The sequence below is a fragment of the Oncorhynchus clarkii genome, chromosome 21 (assembly GCF_045791955.1).
Source record: "Oncorhynchus clarkii lewisi isolate Uvic-CL-2024 chromosome 21, UVic_Ocla_1.0, whole genome shotgun sequence".
In the NCBI taxonomy this organism is placed as follows: Eukaryota; Metazoa; Chordata; class Actinopteri; order Salmoniformes; family Salmonidae; genus Oncorhynchus; species Oncorhynchus clarkii.
Genome location: NC_092167.1, coordinates 32,951,365 through 32,964,550, shown reverse-complemented (window position 1 = coordinate 32,964,550; position 13,186 = coordinate 32,951,365). Strand labels below are relative to the sequence as shown.

The 13,186-nt window shown below is 44.9% G+C and overlaps 1 protein-coding gene across 3 annotated transcripts in view; it reads left to right on the top strand.

The window, feature by feature from the left end:
• Positions 1–13,186, top strand: part of LOC139378929 (lysine-specific demethylase 6B-like) — a 154,745-nt gene that overhangs the window by 70,927 nt on the left and 70,632 nt on the right. Inside the window, exon 1 of one of the 3 annotated variants that reach the window (XM_071121548.1) lies at positions 11,564–12,054. The exons of the other annotated variants lie outside the window; for them this stretch is intronic. The gene's annotated coding sequence lies outside the window, so the exon portion shown is untranslated. Of the gene's footprint in view, positions 1–11,563; positions 12,055–13,186 lie in introns of those variants that run through there. 3 annotated transcript variants of the gene reach the window in all.

Below are 13,186 nucleotides of genomic sequence, written 5' to 3'. Positions count from 1 at the left end.
TGTGTGGGTGGACCATTTCAGTTTGTCCGTGATGTGTACGCCGAGGAACTTAAAACTTTCCACCTTCTCCACTACTGTCCCGTTGATGTGGATAGGGGGGTGCTCCCTCTGCTGTTTCCTGAAGTCCACGATCATCTAATTTGATTTATTGACGTTGAGTGAGAGGTTATTTTCCTGACACCACACTCCGAAGGCTCTCACCTCCTCCCTGTAGGCCGTCTTGTCGTTGTTGGTAATCAAGCCTACCACTGTAGTGCCGTCGGCAAACTTAATGATTGAGTTGTAGGCGTGCATGGCCACGCAGTCATGGGTGAACAGGGAGTACAGGAGAGGGCTGAGAACGCACCCTTGTGGGGCCCCAGTGTTGAGATTTAGCAGGGTGGAGATGTTGTTTCCTACCTTCACCGCCTGTGGGCGGCCCGCCAGAAAGTCCAGGACCCAGTTGCACAGGGCGGGGTTCAGACCCAGGGTCTCAAGCTTAATGACCAGTTTGGAGGGTACTATGGTGCTAAATGCTGAGTTGTAGTCAGTGAACAGCATTCTTACATAGGTATTCCTCTTGTCCAGATGGAATAGTGCAGTGTGATTGCGATTGCATCGTCAGTGGACCTATTGGGGCGGTAAGCAAATTGGAGTGAGTCTAGTGTGCCAGATAGGGTGGAGGTGATATGGTCCTTGACTAGTCTCTCAAAGCACTTCATGATGACAGAAGTGAGTGCTACGGGGCGATAGTCATTTAGTTCAGTACCTTAGCTTTCTTGGGAACAGGAACAATGGTGGCCATTTTTAAGCATGTAGGGACAACAGACTGGGATAGGAAGAGATTGAATATGTCCGTAAACACTCCAGCCAGCTGGTCTGCGCATGCTCTGAGGACGCGGCTAGGGATGCCGTCTGGGCCGGCAGCCTTGCAAGGGTTAACACGTTTAAATGTTTTACTCACGTTGGCCACGGAGAAGGAGAGCCCACAGGATTTGGTAGCGGGCCGTGTCAGCGGCACTGTATTGTCCTCAAAGCGAGCAAAGAAGTTGTTTAATTTGTCTGGGAGCAAGACGTCAATGTCCGCGTGATTGAACCGTTGAATTGCGAACTAACCAGACCTGGGTTCAAAAACTATCTGAACTCTTTCAAATAGTTTGAGCGTTCACTTTAGCCTGCCTGGAGTGCCAGGTGGGTGGGGTATGCACTTTTGGGCCTGTTCTATTTGTTCCATTCCATCATGCAAGCTCAATTAAGGACAGCTAAAGAATATTACATTATTTTAAATAGTATTTAGATCCAGGTTTCTTTCAGCAGACCAGACATGAGTCCCAAATGGCACCATGTCCCTATATAGTGCACTACTTTTGACCTGAGTCATGGAAATAGAGTCCCATTTGGGAAGCAGACAGGTCTGGCCTGTGGATCCAGTGAGTCTGGCTCTAACCCTGTTATAAAACTGATTACAGCAGCACTGATAACACTGTGGACTGTACACTCACTGACACACAATCACCCTCTCTCTCTCTCTCTCTCTCTCTCTCTCTCTCTCCCTCTCTCCTTCTCTCTCTCCCTCTCTCTCCCTCTCTCCCTCTTCCTCTCTCTCTCTCTCTTTCTGCTACCCTTACTATTCAATTCAATTCAGGGCTTTATTGGCATGGGAAACATATGTTTACATTGTCAAAGCAAGTGGAAATTAACATTACACTCACAAAAGTTCCAAAAGAATAAAGACATTTCAAATGTCATATTATGTTTATATTCCATGTTGTAATGATGTGCAAATAGTTAAAGTACAAAAGGGGAAATAAATAAACATAAATATGGGTTGTATTTACAATGGTGTTTGTTCTTCACTGGTTGACCTTTTCTTGTGACAACAGGTCACAAATCTGCGGCTGTGATGCACACTGTGGTATTTCACCCAGTAGATATGGGAGTTTATCAAAATCGGGTTTGTTTTTGAATTCTTTGTGGATCTGTGTAATCTGAGGGAAATATGTCTCTCTAATATGGTCATACATTGGGCAGGAGGTTAGGAAGTGCAGCTCAGTTTCCACCTCATTTTGTGAGCAGTGTGCACATAGCCTGTCTTTTCTTGAGCGCCATGTCTGCCTATGGCGGCCTTTCTCAATAGCAAGGTCACTGAGTCTGTACATAGTCAGAGCTTTCCTTAAGTTTGGGACAGTCACAGTGGTCAGGTATTCTGCCACTATGTACTCTCTGTTTAGGGTCAAATAGCATTCTAGTTTGCTCTGTTTTTTTTTGTTAATTCTTTCCAATGTGACAAGTAATTATCTTTTTGTTTTCTCATGATTTGGTTGGGTCTAATTGTGTTGCTGTCCTGGGGCTCTGTGGGGTGTGTTTGTGTTTGTGAACAGGAACAGCTTGCTTACGGGTCTCTTCTCCAGGTTCATCTCTCTGTAGGTGATGGCTTTGTTATGGAATGTTTGGGAAACGCTTACTTTTAGGTGGTTGTAGAATTGAACTGCTCTTTTCTGGATTTTGATAATTTGTGGGTATTGGCCTAATTCTGCTCTGCATGCATTATTTGGTGTTTTATGTTGTACACGGAGGATTTTTTGCTAAATTCTGCATGCAGTCTCAATTTGGTGTTTGTCCCATTTTGTGAATTCTTGGTTGTTGAGCTTCTTGCCTTGTCTCTCAGATTGTTCGCATCTTTGTTGAAGTTACCTGTGGTGCTGATGTTTAGGCCGAGGTACACTACATAGCCAAACGTAGCTGGACACCCCTTCAAATAAGTGGATTTGGCTATCTCAGCTACTGTCACGCCTGCTCCCGCTCCCCCTCTCAGGCGCCAGGCTACCCATCATTACGCACTCCTGTCACCATCATTACGTGCATCAGCGCTCATTGGACTCACCTGGACTTCTTCACTTTGTTGTTTGCCCCCTCTATATCTGTCTGTTCCTCAGTTTGTTCCCTGTTTCATGTCCGCTATTTATTAAATGTTCACTCCCCTGTATTCTGTCCCCTGTACTGTACAGAATGCTAACACCACAATTTGACGCATCAGGGAGTTTTTGTTTTTGTTGGTGACGTCGGGTCTGGGTGCCACTGTCGAAGGAAGCGGTCTCGTCAGGCTTCCACGCCTTAGCTGGCTCAAGAAATTTGCTTGCCTCAGCCGGCCCGTCAGGCTCCCACACCTCAGCCAGCTTGTCGGGCTCCCACGCCTCAACCGGCCCGTCATGCTCCCACACCTCAGCCAGCTTGTCGGGCTCCCACGCCTCAACCGGCCCGTCATGCTCCCACACCTCAGCCAGCTTGTCGGGCTCCCACGCCTCAACCGGCTTGTCGGGCTCCCGCGCCCCAGCGGGATCGTCAGTCTTTCACGCCTCAGCCGGCTCTTCGGGCTCCCACGTCTCAGCCGGCTCGTCAGGCTTCCATGCCTCAGCCGGCTTGTCCGACTCTCATGTTTCAGTCGGCCCGTCAGGCTCGCCCAGGTGGGACGCCGGGGGGCGCCCCTAGAGGGGGGGATACTGTCACTCCCGCTCCCCCTCTCTGGCGCTCGAGGGCGCCAGGCTTCCCATCATTACACACACCTGTCACCATCATTACGCGCATCAGCGCTCATTGGACTCACTTGGACTCCTTCACTTTGTTAATTGCCCCCTCTATATCTGTCTGTTCCTCAGTTTGTTCCCCGTGTCAGTATTAATGTCGTTTTGTTTCCCCGTCCAGACGCTGTCCATGTTCTGTTTCATGTCCGTTGTTTATTAAATATTCACTTCATGTACTTTCTTCTCGTCTCTCAGCGTCTGTCCTTACAGCTACACCCGTTGCTGACAGGTGTATAAAATCTAACACACAGCCATGCAATCTCCATAGACATGCCCGTACTGAAGAGCTTAATGACTTTCAACGTAGCACCATCATAGGATGCCACCTTTCCAACAAGTCAGTTCGTCAAATTTCTGCCCTGCAAGTGCTGCCCCAGTCAACTGTGAGTGCTGTTATTGTGAAACGTCTAGGATCAACAATGGCTCAGCTGCGAATTAGTAGACCACACAAGCTCACAGAACGGGACCGGCGAATGCTGAAGCTCGTAGCGTGTAAAAATCGTCTGTCCTCGGTTGCAACACTCACTAACAAGTTCCAAACTGCCTCTGGAAGCAACGTCAGCACAATAACTGTTTGTCGGGAGCTTCATGAAATTACTTTCCATGGCTGAGCGGCTGCACACAAGCCAAGATCACCAATGCGCAGTGCCAAACGTCGGCTGGACTGGTGTAAAGCTCGCCGCCTTTGGACTCTGAAGCAGTGGAAACGCGTTTTCTGGAGTGATGAATCACACTTCACCATCTGGCAGTCCGATGGACAAATCTGGGTTTGGCGGATGCCAGGTGAACACTAACTGGCCGAATGCATAGTGCCAACTTTAAAGTTTGGCTCGGCCCCTTGGCTAGGCCCCTGGGTTCCAGTGAAGGGAAATCTTGACGCTACAGCATACAATGACATTCTAGACAATTCTGTGCAGTTTGGGAAGGGCCCTTTCTTGCTTCAGCATGACAATGCCCCCGTGCACAAAGCAAGGTCTATTCAGAAATGGTTTGTCGAGACTGGTGTAGAACTTGACTGGCCTGCACAGAGCCCCCATCTCAACCCCATCGAACACCTTTGGGATGAATTGGAACGCCGACTGCAAGCCAGGCCTAATCGCCCAACATCAGTGCCCAACTTCACTAATGCTCTTGTGGCTGAATGGAAGCAAGTCCCTGCAGCACTGTTCCAACATCTAGTGGAAAGCCTTCCCAGAAGGGTGGAGGCTGTTATAGCAGCACAGGGGGGACCAACTCCATACCATTACCCATGATTTTGGAATGAGATGTTCGACAAGCAGGTGTCCACATACTCTTGGCCATGTAGTGTATGTATAGTTTTGTGTGCTCTAGGGCAACGGTGTCTAGGTGGAGTTTGTATTTGTGATCCTGGCAACTGGACCTTCTTTGGAACACCATTATGTTTGTCTTACAGGTCTAGCATAATCTGTGCAGAAGATCTAGGTGCTGCTGTAGGCCTTCCTTGATTGGTGACAAAAGCACCAGATCATCAGCCAACAGTAGACCTTTGACTTCAGATTCTAGTAGGGTGAGGCCGGGTGCGGCAGACTGTTCTAGTGCCCTCGCCAATTTGTTGACATATATGTTGAAGAGGGTGGGGCTTAAGCTGCATCCCTGTCTCAACCCACAGCCCCGTGGAAAGAAATGTGTGTTTTTTGCCAATTTTAACTTGTTGTTTGTGTACATGGATTTTAGAATGTTGTATGTTTTTCCCCCAACACCAATTTCCATCCATTTCTATTGCAGACCCTCATGCCAAATTGAGTAAAAAGCTTTTTTGAAATCAACAAGTCATGAGAAGACTTTGCCTTTGTTTTGGTTGGTTTGTTTTTCAATTAGGGTGTGCAGGGTGAATACGTGGTCTGTCGTACGGTAATTTGGTAAAAAGCTCATTTGACATTTGTTCAGTACATTCTTTTCACTGAGGAAATGTACAAGCCATGCTGTTAATGAAAATGCGGAGGATTCTCCCAAGGTTGCTGTTGACGCATATCCCACGGTAGTTATTGGGGTCAAATTCTTCTGGGGTGATCAGTCCTTAGTTTCAAATTTTGGGGAATATGCCAGAGCTGAGGATGATGTTAAAGTTATAATTATAGGCATTTGGAATTTGTGGTCAGTATATTTTATAATTTCATTGATGATACCATCAACATCCCAGGACCTCTTTCTCTCTCTCTCTCTCTCTCTCTCTCTCTCTACCCCCTCTCTCTGCCCTCTGTCCACCCTCCCTTCTCCTACCCCCTCCCTCTCCCTTCTCTCTCTCTCTACCCCCTCTCTCTGCCCTCTGTCCACCCTCCCTTCTCCTACCCCCTCCCTCTCCCTTCTCTCTCTCTCTACCCCCTCTCTCTGCCCTCTGTCCACCCTCCCTTCTCCTACCCCCTCCCTCTCCCTTCTCTCTCGCTCAGCCCTCTCTTCTTGGCTGAAGCTCAAATATTACAAATGCTATTGCATATTGGCTGAGGGCCAAATCTTGCCAGTGACAAATCAATAGGATGTTAAATTATGTAAGAGAACCAAAGAGATGTCACTACTGACTACTGGACCCGATTACACCAGTTTATTTCCCCAGCCTACCTACCACTCCACCCACAGTACAGTATCTCTCTCTGTCCTCTATTCTCTCTGTCCCTCTCTCTCTTTCTCATTTTCTCTCACCAATAGTGTCTCTTTTATTTATTTAGCCATGCTAGTTAATTGTGCCTTGAATTCTAAATGAATCACTGACAGTGTCACCAACAAAGCACACCCACACCATCACACCTCCTCCACGCTTCACGGTGGGAACCACACACGTGGAGATCATCCGTTCACCAACTCTGCGTCTCACAAAGACACGGTGGTTGGAACCAAAAATCTCAAATTTGGACTCATCAGACCTCAGGACAGATTTCCAACGGTCTAATGTCCATTGCTTGTGCTTCTTGGTCCAAGCAAGTCTCTTCTTCTTATTGCTGTCTCCACGCACGGTACAGTATCTCTCTCTGTCCTCAATTCTCTCTGTCCTTCTCTCTCTCTTTCTCATTTTCTCTCACCAATAGTATCTCTTTTTTTTCTGTCTGTCACTTATTCTCTCTCTCTTTCTATCACTTATTCTCTCTCTCCGCCATCCTTAATCTCTCTCTCTCTCTTTCTCTCTCTCTCTCTCTCTCTCTGTGTCATTCTCAATCATAGCTTAATGATGAATCAATGTTTCTGACTGGAATCAAATGTCTGGTTGATTATATTCTGAACAAGCCAAAAACCTTCCACACAAAAAAAATGACTCCATATATCTGGAAGTGCATGTTTACTGAGCAGTGGAAACAAGATGTATGACATTGAATTCTGGTCTTAGCAATACGGTTGTATGTTTTACTTTGTACCGCAGTAACTTCTTGTTCACTCCTCTTTTCTGGTGCACTCTCTTCCCTCTCTTCTCTGTAGGAGTGGAAGGTCTGCTCTATATGAAGCTAGTCGTACGTTGAACTTATTTCCCATACGGTCACCCTCTTTACGAGCCTTCCCTCTTTCTCTCTCTCTCTTCCTGTGCTCGCTCTCTCTACGGGACGGTGCACGTGGCCAGTCTTGGGGGGCTGTGTGTGTGTGTGTGTGTGTGTGTGTGTGTGTGTGTGTGTGTGTGTGTGTGTGTGTGTGTGTGTGTGTGTGTGTGTGTGTGTGTGTGTGTGTGTGTGTGTGTGTGTGTGTGTGTGTGTGTGAGAGAACATGAGCAAAATGAAACATCTTCGTGTTTGGTTGAGAAAACGGAAATGTCGGGAGTGTGTGGCTAGCAGGTGAACTTACACACACACGCACACACACACATTGGTGTCATCATCCTGCCACAGGATTTCATTGAAACACTTGCAAGTACTTACAGTAGTTACAGAACTCATCAGAACACTCACAAGTACTGTTATACTATACAGCTGGTACACTCACAAATACTGTTATACTATACAGTTTGTACACTCACAAGTACTGTTATACTATACAGTTTGTACACTAAGAAGTACTGTTATACTATACAGTTTGTACACTCACAAGTACTGTTATACTATACAGTTTGTACACTAAGAAGTACTGTTATACTATACAGTTTGTACACTCACAAGTACTGTTATACTATACAGTTTGTACACTAAGAAGTACTGTTATACTATACAGTGTGTACACTCACAAGTACTGTTATACTACACAGCTTGTACACTCACAAGTACTGTTATACTATACAGTTTGTACACTAAGAAGTACTGTTATACTATACAGTTTGTACACTCACAAGTACTGTTATACTATACAGTTTGTACACTCACAAGTACTGTTATACTATACAGTGTGTACACTCACAAGTACTGTTATACTATACAGTTTGTACACTCACAAGTACTGTTATACTATACAGTTTGTACACTCACAAGTACTGTTATACTATACAGTTTGTACACTAAGAAGTACTGTTATACTATACAGTGTGTACACTAAGAAGTACTGTTATACTATACAGTTTGTACACTCACAAGTACTGTTATACTATACAGTTTGTACACTCACAAGTACTGTTATACTATACAGTTTGTACACTCACAAGTACTGTTATACTATACAGTTTGTACACTCACAAGTACTGTTATACTATACAGTGTGTACACTCACAAGTACTGTTATACTATACAGTTTGTACACTCACAAGTACTGTTATACTATACAGTTTGTACACTAAGAAGTACTGTTATACTATACAGTGTGTACACTAAGAAGTACTGTTATACTATACAGTTTGTACACTCACAAGTACTGTTATACTATACAGTTTGTACACTCACAAGTACTGTTATACTATACAGTTTGTACACTCACAAGTACTGTTATACTATACAGTGTGTACACTCACAAGTACTGTTATACTATACAGTTTGTACACTCACAAGTACTGTTATACTATACAGTTTGTACACTAAGAAGTACTGTTATACTATACAGTGTGTACACTAAGAAGTACTGTTATACTATACAGTTTTGTACACTCACAAGTACTGTTATACTATACAGTTTGTACACTCACAAGTACTGTTATACTATACAGCTTGTACACTCACAAGTACTGTTATACTATACAGTTTGTACACTAAGAAGTACTGTTATACTATACAGATTGTACTCTCACAAATACTGTTATACTATACAGATTGTACACTCACAAGTGTTTCTACACCTTCTCTTATTGTGGATGATATAATATCTATAGGTATTGGCCGTGTACACACGATGTTATCACAGCTGCAGCGAAATGCTTATGTTTCTAGCTCCAACAGTGCAGTAATACATAACAATACAAAACAAAACACGCAAATCCCCAAAATGTAAAGGAAGGAATTAAGAAATATCAGAATAATCAATGAATAAATGAGTCCAGAATATAAATATATGTACAGTACCAGTCAAAAATGTGGACGTGCCTACTCATTCCAGGGTTTTTATTTATTTAGCCATGCTAGCCACCCCCACACCATCACACCTCCTCCTCCATGCTTCACGGTGGGAACCACACACGCGGAGATCATCCGTTCACCGACTCTGCGTCTCACAAAGACATGGTGGTTAGAACCAAAATTCTCAAATTTGGACTCATCAGACCTCAGGACAGATTTCCAACAGTCTAATGTCCATTGCTTGTGTTTCTTGGTCCGAGCAAGTCTCTTATTTTTACTGGTGTCCTTTAGTAGTGGTTTCTTTGCAGCAATTCAACCATGAAGCCCTGATTCATGCAGTCATCTCTGAACAGTTGATGTTGAGATGTGTCTGTTACTTGAACTCTGCAAAGCATTTATTTGGGCTACAATCTGAGGCTGGTAACTCTAATGAACTTATCCTCTGGAGCAGATGTAACTCTGGTTCTTCCTTTCCTGTGGTGGTCCTCATGAGAGACAGTTTCATCACAGCGCTTGATGGTTTTCTCGACTGCACTTGAAGAGACATTCAAAGTTCTTGAAATGTTCCGTATTGACTGACCTTCATGTCTTAAAGTAATGATGGACTGTCGTTTTTCTTTGATTATTTGAGCTTTTCTTGCCATAATATGGACTTGGTCTTTTATCAAATCTTATGTATACCACCGTTACCTTGTCACAACACAACTGATTGGCTCAAACACATTAAGAGGGAAAGAAATTCCACAAATGAACTTTTAATTGAAATGCATTCCAGGTGACTACCTCATGAAGCTGGTTGAGAGAATTCCAAGAGTGTGCAAAGCTGTCATCAAGGCACTTGCTTACTACATGATTACTACACATGATTGTGTAATTTCATCATTTTGAAAAATGAAGAAAAACCCTTCAATGAGTAGGTGTTTCCAAACTTCCGACTTCAACTGTATATAATGGTGTGTAAAGACAGTATGGACAGTAAATTCATAGAAAAGGTGTGTACTGCAGTAGTTATATAGGATGAGGCTTGATTAGAATACAGTATATACATACAAAGTGGATGAAACAGTTGGTCAACAGACCAGTGTTCAATGACTATGTACATAGGGCAGCTGTCTCTAAGGTGGCGGGGGCAGCAGGGTAGCCTAGTGGTTAGAGCGTTGGACTAGTAACCGGAAGGTTGCAAGTTCAAACCCCCGAGCTGACTGTAAATTCATAGAAAAGGTGTGTACTGCAGCAGTTAACCCACTGTTCCTAGGCTGTCATTGAAAATAAGAATTTGTTCTTAACTGACTTGCCTCGTTAAATAAAGGTTATAAAAACAACATGTAAAGGTCCAGGGTTGAATACCAATAGTTACTGAGTTCAGGGCAGGGTACTGGGTGAGGCCGGCTAGTGGTGACTACCTAATAGTCTGATGGCCTGGAGGTAGAAGCTGTTTTTCAGTCTTCCGGTCCCAGCTTTGTACCTGTACTGACCTCGCCTTCTGGATGATAGCGGAGTGAACATGCCGTGACTCGGGTGGTTGATGTCCTTGATGATCTTCTTGGCCTTCCTGTGATAATGGGTGCTGAAGGTGTCCTGGACTGACCACACCACCAGTAGCCGTACCAGGCGGCGAGACAACGCGACGGGGTGCTCTCAATGTAGTTTCTGTAGTTTGTGAGGGATCCCATGCCAAATTTCTCCCGCCTCCTGAGGTTTAAAGAGGTGCTGATGCTCCTTCTTCACCACGCTGTCTGTGTGAAGGGGCCAGTGACGTGCGGGCCGAGGAACTGTCTGGTAGACAGGTAGACTGTCTCATCGTTGTTGGTAACGTACTGCATCCATATGTTGCAACACCCTATTTGTTTTCTAAGCGCAGTCCAGGGTTATCCGTGTCTTCTCTTTCTCAGGAGAATGGCTCAGACACCAGTGTTAAATAGTATCATCTTAAACACCCATTAATACAACACCGAATAGAGAGAGGTGACGTGACCTGTGACCTGTTGCCCGGAACAAACACCCTTGTAAATACAACCCATATTTATGGTTATTTATTTTCCCTTTTGTAATTTAACTATTTGCACATCGTCACAACACTGTATATAGACATTGGAAATGTCTCTATTCATCTGGAACTTTTGTTTGTTTCTGATTGGGTTATTTTTTTATCACTTTTGTTTATTATCTATTTCACTTGCTTTGGCAATGTAAACATATGTTTCCCATGCCAATAAAACCCTCTGAATTGAATTAAATTGAAATTGAGAGAGAGAGAGAGAGAGAGAGAGAGAGAGAGAGAGAGAGAGAGAGAGAGAGGGTAGGAAAGAGAGTGAGAGGGTGAGTGAGCGAAGAGGCTCCTTCCTCTCTCCTTCCTCTCTCCTTCCTCTCTCCTTCCTCTCTCCAATCCCATCTGTTTGACACACAGATAAAGAGAGGGAGGGAGATGGGGAACGGGCGAATGAAATGAAAACGAGGCCAGAGCCTGGCTGAGAGAGGAGAGGAGGAGGAGGAGGGTGATCAGAGAAGAGGGGGAGGGGCTGTTCAGCGAAAGGCGAGAGAGAGGCAGGCTGGGGGGTTGGGCTCCAGGATCTGTGGTGTGTGTGTATGCTCTGTTCCTTTCCTTTCTTTGTTTGACTACTGAGTGGAAAAAAAGCGAGACAGAAAAAGAGTGCGTGTGTGTGTGTGTGTGTGGGAGAGAGAGAGAGGGTGAGTGAAAGAGGGAGAGAACGGAAAGAGGAGATCCAAAGCGAGAAGCACACACTTTTTTTCTGGGAGAGAGACAGACAAAAACACAATTCTATTTATGTATCATTTGTCTTCTATTTTTTTTTTTTTACTCTGCATGCTTCTGACACCAGTGTTGGGTTGGTGGGCTGGTTGTGTGTGTTTAATTTGTTGTTGTGTGCATCGGTTCGTCGCTCAGTGTGTGTGTGGGGGGGGACCTGGTTCCTGGCCCCCGTCCGTCCGTCTGGTTTAAAGGGAACAGAAGGGAAAACAAAGCTACGGCTGCAGCCGCTGCTCTGCCCTAGCTAGCTAACACAACACAACAATCTGGATATTACTACTACCTAATCAGTGCCGCAGCCTAAGCCCTAACCAAGGTAAGAGCTTTCTCATTTTACACACACACTCACACATACACTGCTATCATTTGAACAAATTCTAGAGGTTTTTTTAGCTCGCAGCTAGCACCAAGGGTAGACAAAAGCAAGCTAGCAGGAGAAAGTTGCGGAGAGAGGGAGAGAGGGACTGTGTGTGTGTGTGTGTGCGTGTGCGTGTGCGTGTGCGTGTGTGTGTGTGTGTGTGTGTGTGTGTGTGTGTGTGTGTGTGTGTGTGTGTGTGAAATAGGCATACACAGAGAGATTGTACGTCAGCTGGGTGGTAGTGTGTTTATGTTGCTGGCTGTCACTGACTTCTACCCGCTGGTGTTGGAAACACAAAAGTAGTTTATTTTTCCTTCTCTTCTCCGCTTCTCTGTCTTTCTCGTTCACTCTTTCTTTCTCTCTCTCGTTCTCTCTCCTGCTCTTTCTTTCTCTCTCTCGTTCTCTCTCTCCTGCTCTTTCTTTCTCTCTCTCGTTCTCTCTCCTGCTCTTTCTTTCTCTCTCTCGTTCTCTCTCTCCTGCTCTTTCTTTCTCTCTCTCGTTCTCTCTCCTGCTCTTTCTCTCTCTCGTTCTCTCTCCTGCTCTTTCTTTCTTGTGCACTCAGTGGAGGTTCCTCTGTGATTTAAATGCCAGCGTTGCACAAAAGACTACTCTCTTTCTCTCTTTTCTCTCTCTCTCTCTCTCTCTCTCTCTCTCACTCCCTCTCTCCCTCTTTCTCTCCCAGCTGATGTGGTTGTACATATGGATTCATGCTATGGGAGTTGCTGGCTAAGCATTAAGGAGTACGTCCCTGTCCCTATACATACTGAGAGAGAGAGACAGAGGGAGACCGAGAGAAAGAAAGAGAGAGAGAGAGAGATGATTTGGACCCCTGATTATTGTTGTTACTCCCGTTGACAATATTGATTCTTATTATTTTAACTATGTTAATAATGTAAATCTCCAAAGTAAACTAATGGCAATATGTACATTGTTACGTCATGCATATAAAGCAAATTGAATTAAGAGAGAGAGAGCACCAGGGCTAGTAGTGAGACAGTTTGTAGCTGCTGGTATAGGTGGGTGTTTGGGGTTATTCCTGGCACTAGTCTGCGGTCAGTGTGTGTGTGGGGGGGGGGGGGGGTTACTGATA